Raw genomic sequence first — 21,985 nt, forward strand, 5'->3', positions numbered from 1 at the left:
GCACGCAGCTGCAACCCCTGCTGGTCAGCATCCGCGGTCCAGCAGCAAAGCCTGATCTGAGGACACCAGTTGCTCTATATTCCTTCCCAAATATTACATCCTGTGCCTGAAGAAAAGTTTCCATGGAGATGGAATTGCAAGCAATGCTCACCTCAACCTTTGTCTTCGTTTTAATCAATCAATCAGGCTGAATTTTTTCCATCTGTTTCTGGAGAAAAAGGCTACTAGTTACATTTTTCTTAAACGCATGGACTTCCACTGTTCAAAAGCTTTTGCCCTAAGGGCCTTTGGGTTTTAGTTCAATTAGCAGATTAAAAAAAAACAAACAAACAAACAGAAAAAAACAACCAAGAAACTGACCAGAAGCTGAAGAAGCAGGAAAGGGGGTTTTCCCTTTCAAATACAAACTCCATGAAATGACAAGTACCAACTCCACTACAAATCTTAAGGACACGGCCTCCCATTTTCAAAGACCCATTTCAAAAGCATTCAAGCAGACTGGGCTTACCTACTTGCCTACATTAGTGTAGTTGGTTTCCATGTTTAACAAACATTATGTAATTAATTTTGCTGCAAATCACTACGTTACGATAGCTATAGCAACCAATGAAAAGAAACATTTTTTTGAAAGTTATCTAAACATATAAAAGCAAAATGTGATCAAAATCACAATATATATCAATATGCCCTCCTTACAAATTTCAGTAGCCTACTTAAATCATTCTGAAATCAATCAGCCCTAAAAAAAGGCCAATCGGTTCCTGTGTTACCATAAAAACAACTGTGCCCTTCAACGACATTGTGCTAAACTCATCACTTTACAAAGCTTACTAAAATAGACTTTTTTTTCTTTAAATGTGTAAAAACATTGTGTTAGTTAAGAAATCTAACTAGGTAAAAAGACAGGAAGATACAATAAAAATCATTATTATCCTATCTAAAAAATGCTCGTTTCCTCCTGAGTACCAAGAAACTTACAGTCTACGCCACGCTTCCATAGTTGTTGTTCTTCAGCATCATCACCTCATCTTCTCATCCTAATTTCGGCTTCTGTGCATGACAACAGTTTATTAACATCACGTCTAAGGATAAAGATAGTTCTGTTTGAGGAATAGAAAAGTTAAAAATGTCATTTTAAAGCATATATCAGAAAAGACGATGTGCTCTTTGCTTTCTTGTTGAAATACTTTTTCACCCTACATATCACCATGCTGTTTACTAAGTCCTCTGCCCAAACTCAGCCGTATCTTAGAATCATGAAAATGCTGGCTGGAAGGGACAGCGGGAGGTGATCACCTTTCAGCCTGCTCCTCAAACTAAACACATTCAATTCCCTCAACTTCTCTCCACGCAGTACAGGATCTAGGCCCTCGACCTCTTGATTGTTCCGACGCTGTACTTGAAGCAAATTGCTTTCCTCTCTTTTGTCTCTAGTCCCAGCCAGGTAGTGACGTTACTATGATTACGCTGTGTTTCTAGCTTACTTCAGTTATGCTTTGTATATTTTCATGTATTTAAAAAAAAAAAACAAACTATTTTACAGTCAACAAAGAAAATAAGGAGGAAAACTGATCCTATGTCACGTTTCACTTTTAAAAGGCTGGTCATTTTCAGTTTCGCTTACACTTGCCGTAAAACCATGAATCATAATAAACTCATTTTGTCTAAAAGCGGAGGTAATATATTTTTCCATGTAAATCACTTCATTGCCATGACAGAATGATGTCAGAGTGTCTAAACAGGTGATCGAAGGAATTTTCCTTTTAGAATATTGCTTAGTATTAAAGGCTACCTGGGGGTGGGCATGATTGATGCCAACTGTTGTTAATAATAATTTTGTTTTAATTTTCATAAAATAGACCTAAGTACCACATTGACCTGGAGACACTTTATAGACTAAGCAAACAGATATATAACAATATTGGAGCAGTAAGAACCCAAGACCTTTCTAGAATAAAAACCTAGCTCTAGTTAATAGGAAGATTTTCTGAAATTTGTAAAGAGGGTCTAAATAAAAATTAAATTTGCTAGTTGTTTAATATAATCCATCTTTTTAAGGACGGCTTTTGAGCAATGATTCAGTGCTGTATATCTATTTCTGTGTTCATCTATACATACACATATACAAATCCTGAATATATCACATACAAAAAGCAAATGAAAATACAACTGGCTCATCCAAACTGCTTCCTTATTACTTTTTTAAAAATGAAATTAGCTTTGCATCTAGTCTGGCTATATACGTAAAAGTTCTAAAATAACGAAACAGTAATAAGGAGAGAACCAGAGTTTTATTCCAAAAAAAGACCCCCAAACCTGAAAGACCAACTTTGCCTGAATTGCAGCCCATACCGTAGCCAAAATGCAGCAATTTACTGCAAGCCTGCAGCAGCATGGTAGTACAGACATATATATATGGCATCACAGAAGACAAAAAAAGTCTGACAACCTAAAAGTCAAAGTCATCACTCCCCATTTCTTTCTAGAAGATCTCTCAAAGCCAGCCTTGGGGAGAAATTACTAACTTTGGTTTGATCCAAACCATTTTTTTTTAACCTCTTTGTTCGTCTTTCAGCTGGGTAACCAAACTGGAGAAAACAGAAGAAAAATTGTGTATCATGTAGCCTTAATCCCTACTCTTTACTGCAGCAGTAGCTGTACTCAGTAGCCACAGGCCTGCTGGACACGGCAGGGAAGTTCTACTCTTTCCACAGAGTCAGTCTAATAGACACAGATCAGCTGCAGCAAAAGTAGTTAGCACCCCGTCAAACAGCTATGTCACATAAGATAAAGCGGAAAGCCGGCTAACCCCCTGGCACTTACCCAGCTCTTAAAATGGGTTTCACAGCCTCTAGTGAGCTCTCATACCATCTCCCGGCACACCTAATGTGGGCAGAAGAAAGCTAACACTTAAAAATATGGCCTGGTTTAGTGTTTATTTCTTTTCATGTTTAAATTATACTTCAGCACTTGACTCCAAATGAGAGGCAATTTCACCAGGACAGATTATTTCTGTAAAACAGTTAAAGCTTTAAGTTTGATATGTAGCACAAATGCCTTAACCATCCATTTTATCCTGAAACACAGGACACAGCTCTGTGAGATGGCATGACCTGATCTAACAGCTCACTGCTGCAGAAATGGGGATGGCCCCCTTCTCCCTTGAGGGCCACGCTCCTACAGCTCAGCTGCAGCAGCTCTGGTGCTCGTGTGACCACTGTCACCACCGTGACAGCGCAATCGTCAACCGGAAAGAGAATACCCTGTACAAAGGGGAGTCTGGCAGCAAGTGCAAGCAGTCAAGGGAAAGCTCTCCTGAGTACCAGGACAGCCTCCGAGGAAGGGGCAAGGCAGAGGGCCTGGAAACAAGGGAGGAAAGAAGAGCAGCCAGACCTGCCATTTTCAGAGGCAGCGAGCTGTTTGGCCAGCTCAGCTCCTCATGCAAGAGCAGCCTCAGCTCTCCTACCTTGTTAATTTTTTTTTAAACTTACTCTATACCTGGCAGTTTCCTTCTCTATAAAAAAGATTTCTATTTATAGATTGTAATAGATCTGACATCTCTGAAGTAGTTATATTCATTGCAACAAGACAATTTCTCAGTGAAATCAACCTAATCCCTTCACCATTGATATTTATTCATTTTTATTCGGCATCATTAGTTCACCAATTTTCAGTTCCTCTAAATGTACTCTGAAATATATCTTTTGGGTGAGACATATCATTAACATGCCCTTGCACCAGGAAAATCCAAGCACATAGTACAGAAAAAGAAAACAGCCATTACCAACACAGCATCCTCCTGAATATATAGAAAACAAAGAGAAATCTTTCTTTTTCTGAAGTCTGCATAGCACCCAGGAACTCTTCTAACTCTCATGTGAGACATCAAAATAAAAAACAACCACTTCAAAGACAGTAAGTCATTCTTCCCCTCTTCCTACTCCTACCCTTCACAAAGACAGAAACTTACAACTTTCTTCTGTTTCTGTAGTTGGATCTGTGTGTGAGCCCTTTGCTCATGACAGGAAAGCTAAAACAAATGAAATAGTTTTGCCTCGTTCTGACAGGGACGAGACACATGGCATCTTTCCTTCTTGATGAGCTTTGTGAGCTTCATCAATTTGTCAACATTGGTATGGGAGAAGAGACTGGGAATTGATTAATGTGTGCATAATCCAAGTGCTTTGGATTATCTGTAACTGCATGTTGGTTCAAAGGCATCTTGCAGGATGCTACCTTAAATGAGAACAACCCTCGGTAACAGTCAGGCAGAATCTGGGCGGTATAACTGCCCCAACGCTGAATCTTTTCCGCTGACTGTCAAGAGCTGAAACACAGAAACGGATCTCAAAAACATTAAGACTCAAGTATGGATTCCTCTCAGTAAAGCATTTTAAATTGTAACTCAAACATTGTGTTCTCAAGTGCTGTTGCCCTGTGCAACTCGGATCTCCAACAATTCATAGATTTTTCCATTCACTTATCTTACTTTCACTGCAAAAATACTATCTTTCCCAATGTTTACATTGTTCTTTCCCTTCTGTATTGTCCTTGCACATGCAATGCTTGTCTCCTTTCTTCAAAAAATTGCCTCCTCTGGTAATGTCTCCTCAAGACTGTTTAAGTAGTATTTTGTACTTACCTCATACTTGGATACCTGATTGTCTTATCTCCTACACTATTTTCTGGCTTAGCGGTAAAAATTTCATAACTTTTCCCTAAAATGGCACCCTAAATAAATCTGTTCTGCCTGAGCTTTTTCAAGCTCTTCACCTTTCTGCTCCTTTTAAGAAGAAATTATGGAACGAAATTCAGTAATACAAAACAATGATTCACTTCACTTACTACATTAGTGTAATAATGTTTAAATTATAAAGATAAAAGTAATACAAATGAAAAGGGGAAACCTGCTCACACTTACATATTCTCCATGTTGCAATCAGTTCAAAAACAGAGTGCAGCTGACAACCTTGTGTTTGCTTTACTTTAAGAAAAGCAAGTATTCAGAGTTTGGTACCCCTTGATGATGATAAACGTAGTATACTTTTAAAATCCACGCTGAGGTTCATCATCATCTAAAGCCGTGCTAAAGCTGCCAACCACGGATGTATTAAATATTTAATTCCCTCAACCTACTACATGCTGAAACCAATTATATTATTTTTTAACTCGCAGTACTTTTACATGCATTATGGGCCTCGCTTTAATCATGTTCTGTCAGATGCACTGCAGCAAGCCACGGAATACCATTGCCCAGTTTGTAAAAGCGTTGTATGCAGCATCTGCTAAAGAAAAATGTCCCTCTCCTCTGTTTCTGACATCGTGAAGTGACTGCCCTGCAGAACTAGTCTAACCACTGCACTTAGCAGTCAGAGGTGACAACATGCTGATATCTGATTTAAATTCCATGAGGACACTATCTGCCCTGTACTCGGGCAATGAGGCTGGAATGTTCTTTATTCCAGGATAACAGAAGAGGTCTTTTAGGGAAGAGAATGTAAATCTATTTTGGGGGGGGGGGGGGGGGGGGGGAGGGAGACTAGGTTTCATTTGCTCAGAAAATGTTAACGCACTCCCAAGAAACAATGTACACTTCAAAACAGAAAAATAGCATCTCTCCTTAGTCAACCACTGAATCTTTTGTCCCCAGGCTTAACCTATACCAGCAATGCTGCCACAACTTGCCAGGCTGTTTTTCCAGATATTTACGGCTCTTGGCATAAAGGGCTACCATTAATAATTACTTTCCTTGTCAGTTAACAATAACGTATCAGACTTCTCAAGTGTCCACCAGCTCCCCTTATTCACCACATCCTGAACAAGATATTAAAGCTCTTAAAATACATATATGCAAATTGCTACATCCTGATCCCTCACTCCACTAGCAACATCCACTTCCATTGCCTATTTATCCATTCCTCCACAAACATATTCATGCTCTCTTTCATGCAGAGTTATGAACAAAACAAAATTCTTCCAAGTTTGTCTGCAATGCCACTTCTCCATACTCTTTTTCTCATCTTTTTTCAGTATCTCCATCTACCATGGCAGCCCCTGTAACATACCGATTGTATCTAGATGGAGAATTTGTAGTGATTTCCGTTATTTACGTAGCATTCAGACTTTTTCATTAAAAAGATAAAATCAGACAAGATGCAGCTGTTCACACAGCTGGCTTACGAAAACATGCTTTTCTCTGCTATTTACTGCACCAGCCCTCCACAGCACCTCCAAGCACATCTTAAAACTGCTGTATCCTCTCATCTTAAACACTGAAAGAGTTGTGTGAAATAGACTGTTATTCAATCTGCCCTCTGTGATCAGGATTTCTAAGTAATATAGCTCATTAACAATAAGAAAATATTTTCCTGGACAATAAGTAAGCAAGACAGTTTCTCTGCACTACTGAATTTAGACTATTAGCTCTCTGCAAATGGACAGACTACTTATTCTGAGCATGGATAGTGACCGGCACAGCAGAGTCCGTAACAAGGGTATGACAGCTACTACCCTACTATGATACTGCAACTTTAGAAATTCAGATAAGAAAGAACCCCATCCTAGCCTGCATGAGCTAGGAAAGCATCATCAACATGTTCTTTATTCAAAAGATCACAGCTAAAAGCAGGGAAAATTACGAGCATTTTATTAAGTAAACACAACTTACACGTAAAGCAGAGCTGTAGCTCAGGGCACTGAACTGCACAGTCAATATCAGAGTAAAAACTTTCTTGTGTTCAGTGAACGTAATGCAGATGAATCCTTTTTAAGAGAAGTCATTCTTGTTTTTATTTCATCCTGTGGTTTTCTCACAGCTCGACGATGATCCTATGCTGGACTCACCAAGTTTCTTACATTTGAAATCTACAGGCTGCCAGAATTATACCTGAAAGCAACACTTCACATGTCATGGCACTATTTTCCAACAAGACATCTCCTTTACTTTTCAACTAGTCATCTGAATGAGAGTTTTTGTGAGTGAACCTCAAAAACCTCTTTAAAAAATTGTAAAGGTAGGGACTCCACCACAGATACGGCAGGATTTTTCCCAAGGGCAGATGTCCGACTACAGCAGCACTGAAACATGCAGGGGAAAAAAAAAAAAAGCAGACTGATGCTGCATTAGCACACAAAGCAGTAAGCTTTAGCGCCAGCTTTACTTAAACTTCAAAGCAATTTTTCTTTTCCAAATAGTGACAAAGTATAGGCATTATGAATTCACTGATGCCTAGGGAAATTACGGAGACTCTCCAGAAAAGTACTGTGAGATTAATATTTGCGGGAACTGATCAGTTTTCCATAACTCAAACTACTCTTCTGTGCTGGCAAAGAACCTACCTCACTTTTAGTTGCTGGTGAATAGATAAACATCACTAAGACGAAAAAATTCCAGACATGGAGAGTTTTTTGTTTGGTTGTTTTTTTAAACAGGACAGACACCTAACTAATTTTCTATTCATATTCAGAAAGCAATTTGTCTTTTTACTAATCCTTGGAGATTTCCACAGTATATCCTTTTCAGGAATTACTTTTGGCTAGGGCTGCTTGTCTTTGCCACATGGACAAGAACAAGAAAAGTGTGGCAGGCCCCAAGCCCTGCGTGGTTTCCTTTGGAAGAGTAGTTCTTAATATATGTGTGTACATATACACCTGCAAACAGTCTTGCCATGAAAGACAAATTTTCCATTCTCTTAGGTTAAAATGTAAAGTCATAAACAGATTGACCTAGGAATCCTGCAAGTTCTACAAATGAATAAACTAGTAATAAAGTCTTATTTATATTTACTAATTTGCTTTCTGTTTTGGTACATTCTTAGACAGAATGTTTTCTACTTAACTTTGGCTGTCTGCACAGCTCTGATGCCTGAGAGACAGTTTTATAAGTAAATATTCAAAGGAAATGCCCTTTTTTTAAGAGTGATTTCTGATTGACTTGAATCAGTAACCACTGGCACAAAGTATTTGCCAGCAGTTTTACTTAAACCGTGACTTGAAAATAGCTTTAATTTCAAAAAAGTAAATTCTGCCCTCAAACACTCATCCACAGACTTATGTCCTATGGCCCTTTTCAGCATTTTCAAAATTGTAACTTAGACCTCTTTACATAGTAAGGAACAGGCATCTTTTCCCTAAGGAAACTCTTTTCAAGAAAGTCACAACTATTGGCCTGGGTACAAACAAAGTATTATAATGTCAAAAAGAAGTGGCCAGTGCCGCTACAGCTGGGGACCACTATAAGGTGACCATGTGGCAACAAAAATGTAATTCCACTGAAATACATATAAGCTAATGGACATACCGAGCTATTCTGGCACAAGGGAAAAGGCAGGTGTGGTAAGGGTGTTTAAAAGGGACTGTTTCACTTTTCCTTCTTGCTGCATTTTCTCAAATTTCTTTTCTTTAAATGATAAACTTTACGAGTCCATGCATAATACTACCTGTCTTACTAATAAACCCATATTAGGCCCTTCTACCAATTAAAGAGATTTCAATAAGATTATATAGTGTCCCACAAGAAAAAAAATTATGAGACATCAAAATACAAAATCATTATCAACTTCAACTGCAATCCAAGGATTTTAGTAGATCTGACTCAACAGAAAAAGTGTAAAACTTTCCCCTATAATCTTTCTCCCCCTCACACTTTTTCTTTGGTTAGTACTTTTTAGAAGCCGCTTGTCAAAACTGTGCTAATATCTGAAGCAAAACAGCACATCCTCAGTCCTGGAAAATCTGGAACACTTTGACAACTAGCATTACAATCACAGACAAAGGAAAGCGTTACAAACAAAACAACCTGAAATGGAACAAGAACAGATCTATCTGAATGAAACTATTCATGACACACATGCCACAGTCTAAGAGTTCAACAAATTCCAGAAATGGTGGAGACAACACTAAAAAAAGGATAAAGTCAAAAATAAGGAGGACTTGAGGGCACTTTCCAGCTATTCATAACTAATTCCTATTAAGTGCTTCATTCAGAATGCTGCCTGAAACAGACAAAACAGGATAATTAGGGACATGAACTGAGAAATGTAAGATTTGCTACAGAAATATTAATACTGGAAGATTATGAGATTAACTAAGAGTACAACATTTCAATAGATGGCATGGCCAAATGAGTCCAACGGTTTGCTTCTGCTATGCGGTTAATCAACCATATAATTTCAAAGCACTGGTTAACAAACAACAGAATTTTCTCAGATTCGAAAAAGAAATGCTCCCAACTGATTACATGTTTCAAAAAAGCAGAGAAATAGATTAAATTACCATAGAAAGCACAGTGCAAAGTACCAGACAGGTTTATAGTTACGTAAAACTGCAAAAACTGTTACAGAAGTGAAATAAAGGTCTAGAAAGTTTGTTAGAGCAAAATTTTCCTGAAGTACCCTGACATGAAAGCAAAGAACAGCTTTGAAAAGAACAGTTGGAAATAAATCTGACCAAAGTTTCATCTACTTGATAAATTCCACTAAGGATAGAAAAATTACTTGACCTCACAGAGAGTTCAAAGGAGTAATTTTAGGTACCCAGCAACTGGAACACCCATAGCAACGTAACTTTTCATTTCATGATCCCAGGGCCAGCAAAGGTCACAGGACATAAGAATCCAACCTTCCCCTTCCTTCTCCAGGATACAACAGCATGAGTTTGAGTCACAAATTCTACTGCTGAACTGAAATCTGGAGATTTTAAACAATGCATTTTTACTCATGAAATTACTTGAATGTAAGTTCATGCTTGCTGTGCCTATAACGAAGGAAAATGATACTGGTAATTGCAATATGGGACAAAAGTGCACTATGACTGTGACTTGCATTGTCAATGACAGCAGAATTTAGACTATGCTGATTACAATGTAAAGAAGCTCACAGACGTTCATGGATACTACGACAGTGCAAAAGATGTAATAAATATAAGTGGGGAAAAGCTACATCATACAAAAGAAAAATTAAGAGATGGGAAAACTTACGGGGAAAAGTAAACAGTTTACAAATTTGTGTGCTGTGAGTAGAAAGTTTAAGGATCATGGTGATATCACTAAACAAGCAGTTTTGCAAACATAAGAGTTAGTGAAGCGTTGTTTCCAACTAATTTGTGCCCTCAGCTGACTGCAAACTCCAGTTAAAGCTTTTTCTGCTTTCAGGGTATTTAAACGTTCCCTCCCTGCCCAGGTGAATTCTCTGTTACATAACAACACATAAATTCATGCAAAAGACATAAGCTGAGGCTGTTGTTACATTTCTCTCCTTACCTAGCCATCTTTTTCACAAAACTAGCAAAAACTTAATGACTTCAGAGATAATTATGCCTCTGTTCAGTTTGGCTGAACGCGGCCAGTGGGTTCTGAATGTGTTAAACAGGGACAGTCAGCACGACTGCGTATATCTGGTTTCCCAAGAAAATCAGGCTAACAAGAATAGGAATACGCAGGTGGATAGCTTCTCTCTGCTCCCTTATGTTAAACATTCTCTTTCTTTTCAATCACATGTGGGACTAACATATTGGTATTATGCCACTACTGGGATTTGTTAATATACTTTTATGTCTCATCATCACTCAATAAACTGCAAAGGCTACTTATTTAGGCAATGAGTCTGAACACACTGTTATTAGTCCAAGCTTCTGAAGGTAAAATGGCATCCTTCCAAATTGCACCTTGGCAGAGATTTTGGCTGTGCTTGGACCTGTGGGATTTTCCTCTTTTTGTATTCCTAAATCATTAAGCAACAATAAAATCTTTATGATATTTAATGTCTCAAATTTTCTAACAATTATTTTAATAGTCTGACGACAACATAGTTTATAGTACCTTTTAAATTCTGCTCCCACATGCTGCGTTACCTACTAACTAATACGCCAGCAATTTCAAGGCTTTACATTGTGACAATAGGTAGCCTGTAGATTCTGAGTGTGGGAACTTCCTGCAGTAGGACAGTGTGTGTACTTTGATATCAGTCCTTACCATCTATAATAGCAGAGCATATAGTAATAGCTACAGATTTGTTTTAAACTTGCTTGCAAATGTTGGAATCATGCAATAACATCTAAAACTAGTTGAAGTATCTGTATATGCGCTGAGCAAGACAGATTACAGGTTTGATTTATAGCAACTCTAAAGCAAATTCAAAAAACGGCTCTGGGTAACACAACTAAGCAAGAATTACCTTTTCAGTTCCATGGTTCAAAGGCCAGCCATTTAGATAAGCTCCTCCTTCCCCTCCCTCAAATACTCCCCCTGCACATCTGAAGCAGTTAAAAGATCCCGTGTCTGGAGTTTAAGTCTGAGGATCCTTACAAATGTTTAAAATTGTGTATTTCTGACAGCACCAAAACAGAAATATAGTACATACTAAACTAATAAATATAAAGCTTCCTTGCTCTTAGGCCTACATACTTCAATGCAGAAACAGAGCATGAGGTTTGGAACGCCTAAACCTTTGGTCATTAAAGTAAACAGGGGACACATTCGGAGCTCAGTTCATTTATCAAGCTGACAGCAGCTGAAAGATCTCTGCATGCAAAATATAGGAGCATCTGGCTATCAAGAATGCTTAAGACCTTACTTATTGATCTCTTTCATCTGCTGAAATGAATTCAACATGTTAAGATGCCTAAAAATGGTGATTAAAGATTCCGTGAAAATATAGACCTCAAATCCCAATAAACGGTAAGGAGAAAATGATACAAATAATACTACTAAACAAAACTCAGAGATCCTAAATAACTGATTGAAGACCTGGAAAGACCAGAAACTTGACCTGGAAAGACCAGAAACTTGACCTGGAAAGAAAGGGGATAGTATGGCTTATAAAAAGATGACAATAGTATAAAAACAAAACAGACGTTCACACATTTTGTGCTTAGGAAGGACTTTAAGGAGAGAGAAAGAACTAAACGATACGGGAAAATTAGATCATGATTCTACTAGTTGTTAAATTTCTATTAGATGTTTTATTAGATGAAAACAAAAAAAGACACAATATTACTTTTAAGTAAAAGGCGTAACTTTTGGAACAAGGACCCAAGTCTGAAAAAGTCAGGTTTGTTATACTAAATCCCTGTGGCAAATTCACGTAAGGCTTCACATGACTATGAGAATGGATAATCAGTAAAGCACACTTTACATTTTATTTTTATAATAGATGTAACATACATATGTGTGTGTGTGTATATATATATATATATATATACACACACACACACACACACGCACGCGCGCACACACACATATATGTTTATATAAAAATGAGGCTACATTTGGAGCGCTGTATCCAGTTTTGGGCCCCTCAGTAAGACAGAGATACCAAAAAACGGGATAGAGTTCAGTAGAGGGCCACTAAAATTATTAAAGGCATATGACAGACAAGGGAGAGGCTAAGGGAGCTGGGCTTGTTACATCTGCAAAGAGATGTAATAGCAGTCCCTTCCACCACCTGAAGTGGAGTTGTACAAAATACGGATCTAGACTCTTGGAGGTGCAAACCTAAAAAATGGGGGGCAACATTCACAGGATGCAGTAACAGAAGATCCAACTGGCTATAAGGAAAAAAGTCTCCATCACAGAGGCTGTTATGCATTGGAATAGATAACCAAACAGGCTGTGTAATCTCTGTCCTTGGAGATCTTTAAAGTGTACACAGCCCTGAGCAACCTGATCTAACAATGTCGCCTTGTTTTGAGCAGGGCTCTGGAACAGATGACCTCCAGAGATCCCTTCAAATCTAGATTTTTCTATGGTTCTATTTCATCTTATCCAAAATGTTCCAAAATTCACTATATTACCGAATTTGTTCCAACAGTTTTGAGCTACACAAAAGAGACTCTCGGAAGGAGGATGCAGCCTTTAAACAGCTAATTACAGAAATACTGGATTTATTTATATTAGGAAAGCATGAAAGCTCATCTGGCTTTATTGATATTTGTGAGATATGCTACTATGGAAAACAAGCGTTTCTTCCTCTGCTGAGAAAAACCGAAGACTACTTTAATGTCTGAATAGGTTAGTCTAACAGCTGAATCTGGAAACAAGTAGGAAGGTGAAGAACAGCATACAGTAAATTTCTCATATGTATGACAATTTGTGCAAACCTACTAGTTTGATCTTGTATCCAGATAAATTTTCAGTTACTGAGTCACTCTTGCCACCAGTGCTGTTATTCTTGTAACTTTGGTCTTTTAAGTTTGTCTTGATCAGTTTCCATGAACATGGAGAGAAACATAAACACTTGATGTTCGTAAAGTTTCCTGTACATCAATCCATATTGCTACCCTAACTAGACAGCTTAAAGATACAAGCCCTGTCTTACCTTGGTTTATTCATCTTCAAGAGAATAAGAGGAAAATCAAGTTCCCACCACCTACTTTCTATTCTTTCAGAAAGGAGTCAACTACAGCAAGGTCACTATCTTTATCCTACACCTTTCTTCCATTTTTAGTGCTAGTACAGAAATTTTATGGCTTGAAAATGAGATGTAAACAGAAATAGCTATTATTCTATGTCAGGAACAAAGACATGACATTAAAGGAGAATCTGTTCACTTCACTCCAAGCCAGACTAAATTAAGTCTTGACCTATACCACACTATGATGCTATCAGAATCTGGTTCCATGCCAGCAAGTCTCAATGTCGCCTCTCCAACCTAAATTCAGCTATTAAAGAAATGAACTTTTCTATAGAAAAGAAGGTAAATAACACACAATTGTAAATAATCTTTCTAAGTTTGCCAAAAAAGTAATAGAGCATTATTTTATCAGATGAAACACTAAAAGCAATTAAGACTGAATAATACATATCTTTAAAATATACCATTAAAAGAGCAACAGCACAATCCAGTCAAAGCTGTAATTCTGCCTAGTCTTTCTAAATTCCTTCAAGTATTCTGATCTCCACAAAAATGAGCATTCATTTTGAGGCTCTGCCTGGGAGCACAGTAGGGAGGGAGACAATGGGCAAAAGAGGAGAACAAAGAAGAAGAAATGGAAGAGTTATCTTTATTTTTTGTTTAAGAAGTAATCATTTGACTAAAAAGTATTAAAGTATGATAGAACAGCACTGTAAATGGAATATAGTTTTAAATATCACACATGTTTATTTAATCGGATCATAGCTATCTATGGAGAAATGCCATCTCCATTTTCCTGACTACACCTTCAACAGAGCAGACCGATAAAGCTTCAGACTGATGAAAGTTATTGCTTCTATGCCAATAAAGCTTCAAAGCTTATTTCATAGCCACTGAACGTGAACACAACCTTCATCCATCAAGGTGATTCAAGGTTCAGAGAAAAACTCAAGAAGAAACAAAAATCACAAGAAGAAGGCTCCATCAGGGAGGTCAGGACATCATTTAGTCAAGCTTCTTACCGTCGGAAGACCACAGAAGTCGAGAGGTGTTTGCTGAACACTGTGTAAAACCTCTTTATAGTAACTTCTACGTATGGGAAGACTATCATGAACTCCCCTAAGTCTTCTCTTTTTTTCAATTAAATATCCTCCTAACCATCTTTCCTCATAGGCTAGTTCATAACGAAAAGAGCAAAATTTGAGAAAGAAACAAGAGAGAAATTGAGAATTACTGATTAACGGGAAAAAAAGCTAAAAAATTTCAGTGAAGCCTTATGGTTCCTTAACTCTTTAAGGAGTTGTCGAAGAAAAAAAAAAAAAAAAAAGTAACTGCCTCTAAGGTTGAAGAAATCTTAATTAATTTTCCTGTAAGCATTCAAACAGAGGCCCTACGATAACACCTTTAATTTCATTGAGGAAACTTTAGGTCAACATGCCCGATTTCTGCAGTTCAAAAAAATACCCACAAAAATGTAAAGTATAAATGTATGCATGTATGTTCGCTACTTCAAAAAACTCTTGTTGAAAGAAATGGTTTGTAAATGGATTCTAAAGATGATTATTTGATAATAAGGAAAATATCGAGCTAAACAGTTCTGCAACGTTTAACTGCATTTCAGGTTGAAATGGTACGTGAGCACCAGCATGTGAAAGATGGACTGGCTGCAAGCCTTAGAATTACTGCCAAATCCAAACGAAACCTTGCATCAAATAACCCGTGCTTTAGTTTCCTGGACAAGAAATAGTGAGGCATGGTCTCATAAATTTTGAAAAAAAAAAAATTTAGGGCAAAAAGATCCAAGAATATTATCAAGACACTGATAGTAGCAAAGACAGAAAAGCTATTGCCTGGAAATTCTAAAAAGGGCTATTTTATTCAGGATGCTATTATCACTGTGCCTCCTTGGCCTGATCTCTCCTTTTCTTCTTGTGTGGGTTTATCAATTTTAGAAGCAAATCCTGTAGCATTTTAGCCAGAGATGAACAGTCAGGAGCTCTTTCCCTGAATGTTGCTGACAAGAATTTGGCAGTAGAACTCACATATACCTGAAAAGTCCTTGTAAAAAATGCAGAGAGTTACAATTGTAATGACTTTGTGGAAGGGCAGATCAGCTACGGCATCACCAAGGTTATAGAAGGGGATAAGAATAAAGGAAAATAATTTCTGGAGAAAGGACTCCCCACTCCCACTCCCCAGCATCAACTTGGAAATCTGCCCTGAAAACATAATGCCTCATATACATCCAGAGAGATTAGAAGACCATATGGTGAATTTAAACTCTACCCTTTGGGTGCCACCCCTGGTTCACCAGTTCTAGGACTGATCTATGGAGGGGAATATGTACCGTTTCATCCCAGGCAGGTTAGTTCCGATTGGATTGGAACCGGATATAAAGGATTTCTGGCCGTAGTTGGTCATCTTATTTTAGAAGGGCCTTTCTTTCGGTGGCTGCTCACTTGCTCATTTTATAAAGATCAGCATCCTTATTCTGAACAATTTAGGTGTTATTAAAGCAAAGGTGTATGCAACCTGTAGCCAGCGCTTGTGTTAATAGCCCCCTGTGCACTGACATAGGACTCCAGTTATAGCCCCTAGAGAGACTACATAGGATTTTATTTACTTGAAGGATTGAATAATTTCTTCTCATATAGTAATCAATTACCTGCTGCACCTGAAATACGGTGCCTGGCCTCTTGAAAAGGCCAACCTCAATTGCAGACATATGTAAGAGCAAAAACTTTAGTAGGAGGAGAAAAAGAAAACTGAAACTGCTAAAGAAAGAGGGAGACAGCAGTTCTCTTCCAGAAGGGATGTCAATATATAATGAGAATGACAATTCAAACCTGCTCTGGGACATCAGGCCACCAACTTCTTTTGCTCTTTGTAAATCCATACAAAGGCAAAAGGATTCTCCATTAGGAAGAGCATTGCCAGCAGGTCAACACAGGGAATCCTCCCCCTCTACTCAGCCCTGGTGAGGCCACATTTGGAGTACTGTGACCAGTTTTGGACTCCCCAGTACAAGAGAGACATGGAGCTACTGGAGCAAGTCCAGCAACGGGCTACTAAGATGATGAAGGGACTGGAGCATCTCTCAGGTGAGGAGAGGCTGAGACAGCTGGGCCTGTTTAGGCTGGAGAAGAGAAGGCTGAGGGGGGGATCTCATCAATGTGTCCCAAGTATCTGAAGGGAGGGTGTCAAGAGGACGGGGCCAGACTCTTCTCCGTGGTGCCCAGTGACTAGAGGCAACGGGCACAAACTGAAACACAGGCAGTTCCGTCTGAACCTGAGGAAAAACTTCTTTCCTGTGAAGGTGACAGAGCACTGGCACAGGTTGCCCCGAGAGGTTGTGGAGTCTCCTTCGCTGGAGATATTCAAAAGCCATCTGGACGCAATCTTGTGCAATGTGTTCCAGGTGACCCTGCTTGAGCAGGGGGGTTGGACTAGATGATCTCCAGAGGTCCCTTCCAACCTCAACCACTCTGTGATTCTGTGAAGTTTGCTCAGACCCTGTCAGAGTTGTCAGAGCACCTCCTCTGGGGAGCCAGGAGAAGTAAAGAGGTCAGCAGAAGCAGTCACGAAGGATAGGGAAATGAGTCATCCTAGTTCACTGTTAATGATCACGTCAATCCTTCACTATGTTAAATTTTAAATTATAAATATAAAGTAAACATTGACAGGCGTTTTGAGGCAGGTTTTGGAAGAAAATAGTTAATCTCATTTTGGCTCTTTCCAAGACAGAGAACAAGATGATCCTCAAAGAAGCTAGTAGGTTAAAAACAGATTTAGAAAGACATTAATTATAAAAAAAATATGAAAATTCATTTTCATGCAGGTTTTAGGGTGCTAGAGACCAGTGCTTTAAGTATCGGTATTCTCTCTCTGTTCAAGCTAAGGGAGAGACTCAGTATAGAAAATGTCAAACAACATATTTGTGGCATTTGGCAAAACTACAAGCTGAAATTTTATAGGACTGTACAACCCTCATCAGGCATGATGTCTGTCATACTTACATACAGCATTTAAGCCTATATCACTATTAAAGTGAAATCCTTTGCACTAACTAGAAGAATCACATTGGAAGGCATGTTACAATATCTAAGAGTTTAGTTACTGTTCTGTAGATTTTTAAAAAGATTCTGGAATACAGTTTGTATAAAATACATTAATGCATAATCACACAACAATTTAACTCATATTTTTCAGAACCTGACACAGCTATAAACCACTGCAGAGCTGCTTATTGTATTAACGTAAAAATATTTACAAAAGCATACCCAGTATTTCTCTGCTTATTCAAATGGAATACTCCATAATTCACACACACACACACCCACACACACACACCATTCACCCACAGTACTCAAACAATACAAACATTATAAAACAGGGATGACCAACGGTTCTCATTCTTTAAGTCACACATCGAACCTTAATGAGGTCAAGAGTCACAGGCATACCTCAAACTTTGGAGGACCAAGAGGAAAAGAAGTTCTGCAAGCGGCCTGCACGCAACACTGACAATGACTACCCAAGAGTTCCTCTCTTCCTGATGGAAGATGATACACTAGGCATTCAGCTGGATTCTCAGTATATGAAACTCATCACCCCTTTGTCATTTACTGCCTGTCACAACCAGTGTTTCTGATTGCCTACCAGTCTCATGTCAGGGCAGTTTTGCAACTCAAGCGTGGTAACCACCCTGAATTCGTTGTGACACACATGCGTAGCAAGAACTAGAACTACCCATTCATTTAATAAAATGTGTGGTCATTTCAGAAACACATTTCTGTTTACAAGTGACCATCCACTTTTCACATTCCATGCCCAAAATTATAATCATGTTACCAAGAGTGCAAAAGAGATAAAAGGTATCATGTAGCTTTAACACAAGTTTCCATCTGTTTCAGCTAAAATTTCTGTTTGACAAAGTGCATGCAATTGGAATCAATTTGTTAGGCTTTCTCTGTCCAGACCAACAAAGAGAATCCAAGGTTAAATTAAGGCCCTTTAAAATAAGAAAAAGCCTTTATTTTTAAACCTCTCTCTCTCTCTCTTTTCAAGGCTAGCAGAGAAAGATAAGCAATGTTACCGTACAAAAACTTAAAATTGTACAAAATTTTGATTCTGTGCGTGCTTATTTGAGAAGGCATTAAACACTACAAATCTGGGCATGCTACTACATGCTTATTTAATGAATTCTTCTCTTGTTGAACAGTAAAATAAACTGCTTCCACATAGGCTTTGATTTATTCATCTGAACACTCAACAAATGTTATGTATTTGAAGCAAATCAAATTTCTGCTAATTAACTAGGGAAGACTTTATTTTCTTAAAAGTTCAAATAAGATATATTGCAGTGTGACAAAAAAAGAGAAAAAAGAAGGAATAGAGAAACATTTGCTAAATGAATGGCAAATATATATTCATGGACATCAAGAAAGACTATATTAAATTAATGGCTAAATTTAAGAAAACTAACTTATTCAGGGTGGGAAAACTGTACCTCAGAGCTTACCTTTCTGTTTTACAGACTGAGCATATAATTACTTCAGAGCTGTTTATCTTTGTCATATTATTCACTGATCTTCGGTACTATGCAAAGCTATAGTAATAGTCATATATAATCTTTTCCAGGTAATGAATGAAGATTAACGTCAGTGCTTTTAAGAGAGAATTTTGCTGAATCACCTCCATATCACAGAGGAGTTGTATCAGGCTGTTTGCAGCTGGCCATGTTCTTTGCTGTATGTTCTCAAAGTGTGTTTTTGAAATACCCTGCTTCTTTTCCATGTGTTGTGCAGCGTCCTACACTGCCTCTCCCCACTATTGCTTTACAAAGCTGTTGGTAAGACAAAAGAAGAATTTCTTAACTGCTGTTACCTTAGCAAGTTAGATGTGCATCTCTTCTATCTTCATCCCACTGTCAGAGCAGTGATTGCATTATTCAGAGTCTGGGCAAAGCAAGGACCTAAGCTAGCTGACTGGTCAGACCCGAGAGAACCAACTGATTCAAGGCTAGTTGGTGAATTCAGTGAAGCAGCCATAAGAGATGTCAAGCACTGTATCAGTGCCTGTGATTGAGATGTGTTACTGCTATGTAGTAACAGCTGAATAATAACTGTCACTCCTTTGAGGTGCCTTTGTCACCTCAAGACTGTAAGTCTGGGTTCTTTTCTAAACTGCAAAATTAACTGCGAAAGCTGTAGGTGATCTGGGAGCTTTTTAGGGACCATCTCTCTCCTTACAATGAGGGCGCGTACAAGCAACTGCAGCGCAACTCCAAGTTAAAGCTGCACTGCCACATGAGCTGCTGACATGACTCATCTTACTTGATGGTCCCCTATACACTTGGCATTCATTCTTCCTCTTTAGATGAGTCTGGTGACTCTCAAAGCACAGCTGTATTCTCCTACACTCTTACAAACTGAGAGGCCCCCAAAGATCTGGCGAGGACTCTAACGTGTTAGCATATTGCATACATGGAGCAAACGAAGTTGAGTGCTCATTTTCACTCTCTGTCTTAAATGATCACTAAGGATAGTGGCTTTTTTTCCTAGTAGTATACAACTCGAGAGCCAATCGATATATAAGATAACAGCACATTTAAAAGCTATGACCTGTGTCGCAATTAACTGCAGAAGAATGTAACTACAATTATTTAAAAGTAACAAATTATGCCTAGAAATCAGTTTCTAACAAACGACTTCTTTCCTCTGGCATCCAGCACTTCACAAGAAGTATCTGTTTACTTGAAGCTGACCAATACACAAACTGCACAAACTGTTTTTGTCTGGGCTTTTTTTTATAAACCTGTTCACATCATCACAGAATTTCTTATACCCAGCACAAAATACTTTTTAAACAATACTTAAAACGGAAATGTGAACATAAATCACCTTCCAGCAACTATTTAGTATTCGCACGATTGTGTGAACCTACCATTAAACCAAAATCCTTTATCCTTCTACATGCAGCTAGCATCAGAGAAAAATTATACGGTTGGCATATTAATCAGCTTTAACCCAGTTTGCTGTAAATGCAATTTGGCTGTAATATTCAGGAAGTCACTCTGAAGAACTGAGCTTTAACATTCAGCTGATACCTTTGTTGGGGCCACTAAGCTTCCAACAAGCTTGAAGCATGTTTCTGATGTCATAATTGAAGATGATGTAACCTTAAAATTGATGATCCATAGAGAATAACTGGTCACTTAGATGCAACTTGACTGAACTGACTGAACCAAAGTAAGAAAAGCTGGTAGACTCCCCCAATGCAAACCTCACAGCTCCTCTCCTCTCACAAGATACCTTGAATACTCTGGGGTTTGCTCATCTTTAAAAACTGTAGAAGTTTGGCAACACAACCTCGCAAGTCTTCATCTGGCGATGCTAACGAGTGGCTATTACCTTGGTAATGGCAACAACAACAAAAACCCAAGACAGCAAATCAAGCTATTGTTCAAAAATGCCATAAATGCAATCACATCTTTCCTCACCAGTACCAAAAACCTGGCACTTTGAATTGAAGATCAATTTAAAATTCATATAACAACAGCTTTTATAAACAGCAGCTCATTGTTAGAAAGTCATAATAAATGTCTAGGCTAATAATAATGACTTTAAACTTACCAAATCTTCTTTTACCGCTAGTGGGTTTGGAACACTATGTAACATTTTGTAGTGCCACCAGATCATGGCACTACAGATCATCAAAAGGCTTTAAAAAAAAAAAAACCTGCAACAGAAGAGAAATACAGTATCAACGCAGCAGCACAGCAAGATACTTTGAAAGGTGATTTTCATGTGCTAGTTCAAACAGCACAGAGAAGTCTTGACACCACAGCACACCACTTCATGGATATAATTTTCCTCGAACTCAGGAAAAAGTTAAAGGTTTTTCCTCTGAAAATCCTTGTGTCAAAAGGTTTGAATATCTACTTCCTGCTTTGAACTAATAAGCAGCAATACAGTAAAATCTTGAATCTCCAGTTCACAATATTGCAAAAGGCCTGCTGAAGCATGAATGCTTCCCTTCAGAGGGAAGGCAACCGGTAGAAGCAATGTTTAAATGAAGATAACACCTGTTGGCTTTAATTTTTGAGAAACCTATATATTCTTCAAATCATAGGGGGCTTAAGCAGCAGATATCAGCAAGTCAATTAACAAAGTCTTTTACACAAATGGTAACAATCTCTCCACTGTCAGTCAGGAGTGCAATAATTTCCTGGTGATGCTCCTGTCCATATACGTACTAGAATTTCTCGATGCCCCCAGAAACTGAATTATAAGAAAAAAGTTAGGAGTACTGGCAGAGGTGAGGAAGACAGTAAAATATTCCCTATTTTTGTTATATAATCATACTTACCAGTTATTAATTCCAAGAAAAAAAAAAATTTTCTTTTTTTTTTTTTTTAAATCAATAGATCATGCAAGTGTATTTTTCCTTTATTTACCAAAATCTTAGTTGTATTTTGACACTGATATTCTTCACTGGTATTCAAACTGTATTTTGATATTGAATTTTCTGTTAAAAAAAGAGGGGATGGAAAGAAGTATTATTTTACAATTTAATTCTATCTAACTTAAGAATTTATCCATTCAATTTTGGAAAAATCTTCTACTTACATTTAA

At 38.0% G+C, this 21,985-nt stretch overlaps 1 long non-coding RNA gene across 5 annotated transcripts in view; it reads right to left on the reverse strand.

Moving 5' to 3' along the window:
- The window catches only part of LOC138066820 (uncharacterized), a 38,196-nt gene extending 20,245 nt beyond the window's left edge, over positions 1-17,951 (reverse strand). The window contains exons 1-2 of one of the 5 annotated variants that reach the window (XR_011140333.1): positions 11,172-11,223; positions 979-1,050 (exon numbers count right to left, since the gene is read on the reverse strand). This is a non-coding gene — a long non-coding RNA (uncharacterized lncRNA). Of the gene's footprint in view, positions 1-978; positions 1,101-2,823; positions 2,886-11,171; positions 11,224-17,812 lie in introns of those variants that run through there. The other 4 variants (XR_011140331.1, XR_011140332.1, XR_011140329.1 and 1 more) reach the window with 4 other exon arrangements.
- Positions 17,952-21,985: the final 4,034 nt, after the last annotated feature.

This window comes from Struthio camelus, chromosome 3 (assembly GCF_040807025.1).
Source record: "Struthio camelus isolate bStrCam1 chromosome 3, bStrCam1.hap1, whole genome shotgun sequence".
NCBI classification, from domain to species: Eukaryota; Metazoa; Chordata; class Aves; order Struthioniformes; family Struthionidae; genus Struthio; species Struthio camelus.